The 7,717-nt window shown below is 30.9% G+C and overlaps 1 long non-coding RNA gene across 3 annotated transcripts; it reads right to left on the reverse strand.

Moving 5' to 3' along the window:
- Positions 1–4,492: 4,492 nt before the first annotated feature.
- On the reverse strand, positions 4,493–7,130 carry LOC139861673 (uncharacterized). 3 transcript variants are annotated; one of them, XR_011763876.1, is made up of 4 exons: positions 6,841–7,130; positions 6,374–6,410; positions 5,362–6,261; positions 4,493–4,868 (listed from the first exon to the last, which is right to left on the reverse strand). It is a non-coding gene; the product is annotated as an uncharacterized lncRNA (long non-coding RNA). The 3 variants fall into 3 exon arrangements; XR_011763875.1 differs by having other exon boundaries at positions 5,362–6,410; XR_011763874.1 differs by having other exon boundaries at positions 5,362–6,683.
- Between the last annotated feature and the right edge of the window lie 587 nt (positions 7,131–7,717).

The following is a 7,717-nucleotide window of genomic DNA, read 5'->3' on the forward strand; positions in this document are numbered from 1 at the left end:
AGTAACCGACCGCTAACTGACAAAAGCACCAACCAAAACGACTTTGCAGCGAGACACATGTTTCTTTTTTCCGTTGTTACTATATATTCCCTCCGCCCCAATTTTAAAGGCCCATTTTGACTTTTCGAGTTTTTTATTTACCAACTTTGACTTAAAAATATTTTAGTTTTTGTTATATATTATCTAGTGAAATTTATATAAATGAAACAATGTTTAAAGCTCGATACATTCATAAATTTCATCAAATGATATGTAACAAAAAAAAAATGTAATTCATAGTTGGTAAAGAAATACTTGAAATTTAAAATTGGTACTATCAAATTGAGTCGGATGATATATAAATTATTGTTATTGTTACATTACAATATAGTATACTAAATGTGGGTAGTAAAATTGCCATTTGTAACACCCTGTCAAAATCGACATTGACTCAGATGTTAACTCTGGTCCCAGTGCATGGCTTGACTTCTAAATACATCAAAGTTCTACAGCGGAAGCATAATATATAAGTACCTGAGACAAAACATGCTTAAAAGTGTCAACCAAAAGGTTGGTGAGTTCATAGGTTTATCATAAACAATGATTTTGATAATAATGATAGATCACAAGATTTAGTTTAAAGTTGATTGATATAGAAATATCAATCTAAAAGTGTTGCTGCAGTTTGTAATATCGCTACTAAACAAAATTTACCCTATGACACCTTGTACTGTCAGTGTCGTGGAATCGTTATTATGTAACCAAAGACCAGCGGTCAAATGGTTAGAGACGTTACTCTCAATAGGCCTACTCACAATAATTAAGTTTGCATTTATACGTAGCAATTAACGATATTACGGTAGGGATTTAGCATGAATCAAAGCAAGACAGCATAGTTAACAGTTGAGTACTTGTGTCTAAGCGTAAAAAACTTTAAAAGCAAGCATGTGTCTCACCCCAAAGTTGTAAAACAGTTATGAAATAGTAAAAAGTGGGGCTATGAAGTTCACCTTAAATAGCAGTTGAAGATAATCCACAAAGAAAAGAAATGATGAAAGTAAGTAACGGAGATCTCAACCTCAAATTTCTTCAAAATTTGGAGAGAAATATTTAGGGGTTGTGTGAAAAATATATGAGTTTTAGGTTGGTATTTATAGGTAAAAATGGTTGGTGAAAAGAAAAAAATATAATAAAATAAAGGTGCCAATTTTGACAAATAAATAAAAACATGTTAAAAATGTTTTTAATAAGTTTTTGTTTTTGAAAATATTTAGTCAAAATTCATGGGCTCATTATTTAATTTATAAAAGAAATCTTATTTCTTTTTTTTTTGTTTTGTTATAAGCTAAAAATATAAATAATGATTAAAATAACTTATCATTTAATTAATAATTATGTTACATATAGTTTTATATATAATGCACATTAATATTAATATTAACTAAAGTTATTTTATATAATTAGTATAAACTTTAGTTAACAAAACGTGTCGACAAAAAAATAAATATTTAATCAACATCGAATTTAATCGTATATTAAGTATGGATAACAACCCTAGGGGCAAATTAGTCAATTCAAGTATGAAAATGTGAGGGTTGTTATACCATTTCAATTCACTCTATTGCCGTTATCGATAATTTATTTCTCATTTTTTTAAAGCCTTTGATTCCGTGGATGACAGAACTATAAATATTTTTTCTTTATTAAACGTGAACAGTGTTTTTTTTTCTTCTTTTTTTTCTTTCTAAAACATGCATTTTCTGTTTTCACGTAATAGCTTGCCACAAAGTTGACTGCAAAAACGCACGATAACCACGTCGCTCGTTAAATACACTAATTGGAACTTGATTCTGTCGTTTTTTCACTTAATACATTGTCGTTTAATAATTTATTTTTCACTTTTCATTTTCTTTTCTACTTTCACTTTTTTTCATTATATCAAATAATTATAAGCTCAATAGTAAAATAATACCATATACCAAGTTACTAACGGTTCAACGGTTTTTTTTTTCGTTGTGCCACTAGGTGTAAATAGTTTAATAGGAAGAATGTTGTTTTGTACCCATCGTCGATATGTGTAGGGTAATTGTAACAGTTAGAATAACAGACATACAGTGAAACCACGTATTACTGCAAATAATTTTCCACAGTATCAAACGACAATCCCCAACTCGTTTAACGTATTGCGGGAATGGGAATCTACTGAATTAATTTTTGCCATAGTAATGACAATAAAATGGGAATAACTGAAACTAGATTTTTCATCCATCTATACTACGGAGTATATAAAAAAGGGTGTTTGTGCTAATGTCATCATGTGTTTGATAGAGTTGTAACATATGCTTGATAGGTTGTAGCATGTCAATTTGATGATGTAATATTTAAAATAAACAAAAAAAGGAAAGCCCTTTCCATAAAATTAATGCTTCAATTTAATTGGTCATCCATAAATTATTTTTTTAAGAATTCTACACACATGTTGCAGATTAAGTACTCTTCGGTTATTACAATTGCAGTGGAAATATGCAATCCTCTTTCCAAAACGTACTCATTATTTTTACTCAATTAAGAATTTTAAATTTTAAATTCAAGTTATATATACTTGGTACAGGATTCAAATATTTTAGTTTTGATTTGTGTTTGTTAAAAAAAATTATTCTAGAGGTTTATCATATTGATTTTAAATTTAAATGTAAAGGTATTATTTTACAGGTGGCGGACTTGGATCCAAAGGTATTAGATTTCGTTAAATTAGTTTTAAGTTTGTGTAATTACTTAACAAATTTTAGTCTAGGATTTTATCATATTGATTATAAATTCGTTTTTTGATTGTCTATAAAAGACTGTGTGCGAGCAATGATTTTAAAGTACTAATTTTTGTATGTAGCTATGATTTGTGCAAGTTTCACAATCAATTTTAAGATAAGCTTTTCGTTTTGTGGTTATGTTGGATATGTATTTATCAATTTCTTTAGTTAAAAATCTGAATTTAAATAGTAAGGTAAGAGTTGTTCTTTTCGATTATGTTAGTTAATAGTTAATGAATGAATTTTGTTTACTCACATTTTCATACGTTACAATTTCATAACGTTTTGTATGTTTGATGTTGCTCATAACATTGGTACACGGTGATGGTGAATATTACTTTAAAACTGGAATACAACTCAGTCTCCATGAAGTTGCATAGTAAGTTCTTTTAAAAAAGTTGCAGTGGTCTTATACATAAATTGATTAAGAACTAGCATTTGGTCCACCGCGCGTTGCGGCGGTGAACTCGTTTACATTTCTTAGATAACATATTAGCTTTATATATTACAATTATAATATGGTGTCATTAAACTGTAGGTGACAACATGCCACCAAAACTATACAATAAAGTTATCATCGTTATCATTGACTCCAGTCTATATAAATAATAAATTGATATCTCACAACGGTTAATCGAACCAAACGGGAAAAATGAAACCCTAACCTTCATGTCAACGATGTCGATTCCACATCGCTCCATTCCGTTTCGAAGGAAAAAAATTACAGAAACCCTAAAATTTCATAATCATTGATCACCTCAGGCATCAAAAGTCATTGACGAATATATCAGAGAGATAGGGCTTGAAGATGGATTGACATGGCGTTCGAATGGAACGAAGCGAATGGGTGGAGAAAATTAGGTACTCCGTAAATGGAACGGAAGGATCTGGAATGGGGCGAGAATTGTTGAGGAAGGTTGGAGAAGGTTAGGGATGTTTATGTTCGTACTAAATTCATCTCATGTGCGTTGCACCGGTAAAGTGGTTCTCGTTAGTTGATACCGGAAGTGTTTATAAAGGTGTACACAATGCATTCAAAAATGCTACTAACACAATCATTCAATATTGGCACTTCAATTGTGGCCAACCTTCGTCTTATTTAGGTGATGCGTTTAAGGATATTTGATTTCAACTTCAATTGCAACTTTGCATACAACCTAAAAAAGAAAAAGAAAAAAACAGTTTATAACATCTCTCTCAACTAATACTTTTTGAAGAACAGTCGGCATAATAATTTTAAATTGTTAAAACAAAACATGGATGTGCAGACAACAAATTAAATTTTCTCCCCAATTAAAACCATTGAATTTATATAAATATATATGTATTGTAATATGTATGTCATGTAATATGTGATGACAATTAAATTTACATAAATATAAATGTAATGTAATATGTATATGTGACATGTATATGTGACATATGTATGTGACATACATGAGTATCGACATACCTAGGCTTTAGCAACACAAATGAAAATCTAGATTGTCAATTTTGGCCTGAATTTCAGCAGTTGACATTAAACGATTACCTGATACAAAACCATAAAAAAATCATGCCAACGTCAGTAAAAATAAAAAATAAATCAAGACTCAGTTAGAAAGTAAAAATATATATGAACCATAGCAGCATTTGCGATTAATGGAGGTGGCACGTAACGATCGACCAAAGAAATAAGTAAAAACAGTACAAACATCTACAACACTAACATTCGTAGACACAGTAGGAACAGAAACTTAAATGTACTCAACGTTAGTATAATGAATAACGAAAACCTGTTCGCTATTTGTGTAGACGATAATATCAGGCAAATAAAACCAGAGTCGATACTCCCCGATTGGTCACCAGAAACATCACTCTAGTTGTTATTTTTTTCAGTCTTCTTCTATTTGACATTATGTCATCAAAAAACTATTGTTCCACAATTAATGATGTAAAAAGTGCAATATAACTAATACTACATAACTTCCATACTTCCATTTCTTTTGTGTCAGCTGCAATATTTGGATGCAGGTTGCATATTCTGTAGTTGGCTGGCTAGAGACTAATGTCTGTTTTTGTAAGCTGGTGGAACTCTATCACCTACACAAAAATAATGTGTCATTAGTGCAGTTAACAATCTTTGCAGTGATGCCCTTCTCTAATTCACTCCTCTTAGAAATTCAAAAAAAAAAAAATGTGAAACAACTTGCAGCTGAAGAGAAAGCAATATAATTTGTATACATAACTGGTTAAACTTGTAACTTTAGACACTAAATTAACTGGACATTATAAAAATTAAAATTGTAAGTTAATACAACACAAAATTGCTAACTTATATGCATACATTACTGACTAATAGACAACACATCAGCTAATACACATATTATAAGTTGCAAACGTAAACACTAAATACCATTCTTACAAATAATTAGTGCAACTGGTAAGACAACAGAATTTAAATACCTACACAATAGTGATTATGTAAGTGCAGATACGTGACCTAAAATAATAACGTAACAAAACTAAATAAGGACGAAAACAACTTTAAATAGTTATAACCAAAAAGAAGTACAAATGTATCAAAACAATGTACCTATTATAATGATGGCTTAAAGTGAGTTTCAATTCACCGCAATTAACCAAAATCAGCAAACCTACAAAAACCCTTCCACATACAAAATCTGTATAACTTTTAAACTTCGGAATACCTAATTTTCTACTATCCAACGTTAGTATAATCGGCTACAATCGAAAAATTAGCTACTAAAAATTTAAAGAAATCAGGAATCGCAAGATACCTTACCATTGACCGTAACGACTGTATGAAGAAGAAGAAGAAGGCATGTGTATTTAATCAGCCGGATTAAACCAACGAAACCCTAGAGTGGTGGTGAAGAAAACACCACCTAACCTAACCCTGGAACAACCGCCGGAGAGGATAAAATCAACAAACACATTTCGGGGAAAAAACATACGGTAAATGAAACAGTTAAAGGCGGGAGCTGAAACAACGACAGTGGTGGTTGGAGCAACGGCGATTGACGTCGTTGGTGGTCTCCCTGCAAAGTACTTCTGTTACAGAAACTCAACTTAATTAAAATAATTTGATTAAACAAACAAAAGAATCAAACCACGTTAACAATTAGTGACCTTATATTCATAATCATAATTTCAAATAATCAAAGTGCTATGTATTTTAAGTCAAGTAATACGTAAAACTCACTCAACACTTGCAGACTCGAAACTCGTCTTCCACAAAGGTTCAAAACCTCAAGGCGGTCAGCTTTTGAAAGGTGGCATCAAATGTGTACGCCAATATATATGCATATTAATACCAAAAAGTTACGTAGTAGTATGTTATGTATATATATGCATCCATTTAAGTAAACGATAATACGAAGAAAGAACTCAAATTAAAAAAGATATCCTTTTACTGACCATCATACCATCATCATTGGAAGCCCTAAAATTGTTAAATCATTATTCATTTAATCTGAAATGACATATTCACATTTTGTAATTACACGTATAAAAACACCGACTAATTAATTCAATAAACCAAAATTACGTGTGTTAATGATGTCGTAATGATAAGTGAATCTTACTTGAAGATCCTTGAGCTCAAAATAAGCTATCCAGCAGCTGCACAATCAATGTCCTTCATGTGTTTAACATTCTAACCAATATTAACAAAAACGGTTATAACTTGACATATACATAAAGATAATAACCAACACTACCAACCTAAAGCAACTTAAATTTCTTACCAAAATATTAAATACATCTTTAGTATGACAATGTATAGCGACAAAATATTTTAATTAGAGGGAAATTGAGGGTTACCCTAACTAATCACTTAACTATAACTTTTGGTCAATCCAACCTGCAGCCATACACAATACGAACCTTGCTATGCTGTTACGGTTACATAAATCAATAATAAAATTAATCGAAAAATAAAGCAAACACACAATAAATCAAAATATGAAATCGATCAATAAAAGAGCAGATAATTTAATCCAAAAATCTGGAACCTTAAATTTTACAAATTCATAATGAAGCAAAGATTTACCTGATATACTACGGAGGAGACGATGAAGTTAGCTACGACGGACAGAGGTACGGGCAGAAAAAACACGGGGATGGCGACGGATACGATGAAGGCGACGGCGATGGAAGCATTGGAGGTTATGGAGGCTATGTAGAGGCGCGATAACCTTCTGGGGTTATTAAGAATCCAGGAGTGAGCGATGGTGGTGATTATTAGATTATTCTGTAACCAATTTTAATTTTGAGGAATGATCGATGAAGGATGAAGAGAGTGATGGAAGGATCCAAAAAGTGGGTGTATAAACCCTAATATTTTTTTAATTTTTTTTTTAAAAGGGAAAACAAACTTGCTACAGTACTGTAGGACGTTAACAGTGGTTTTTGGATGTTTGGGCCAATGAGATTGTGACAACCATTACCACAATTTATATATATATAAATTATCATTAGAATTGTTATTTAGATTTATATTATTGATCAGTACTTAAATGTTCAAGTTTCAGGATTTGAAACATGGATTTGTGTCTAAGAGATTGCCATTGTAATAACCATATGCCATTTTTTTTTTTTTTTTTTTTTCTAAGGTGTAGTTATGGTCTATGCAAAGGGTTTATAGTTTCAAGAACCCTCAAATTTTATACAGTAAATTTTTTTGTCAACTCACCAATGACAATAACAATGACCATGACAAATTTTTCATCCTCCAATATACTGCTTCTCTATTCTTTACATAAAAAGGCATGACCAGTTCTCATCATCTAAAAGGTTGGTTGATTGCTTATATATTGCTTTTGAGAAAGGAAACAAGATACAAGTAAGATATTTTTTAAGCTTAAACATATGGGTATGTTTAGTTATGTTTTCTTGATGGTTACATTATATTATATTATTTTATAAAG

This window comes from Rutidosis leptorrhynchoides, chromosome 8 (assembly GCF_046630445.1).
Source record: "Rutidosis leptorrhynchoides isolate AG116_Rl617_1_P2 chromosome 8, CSIRO_AGI_Rlap_v1, whole genome shotgun sequence".
NCBI lineage: Eukaryota > Viridiplantae > Streptophyta > Magnoliopsida > Asterales > Asteraceae > Rutidosis > Rutidosis leptorrhynchoides.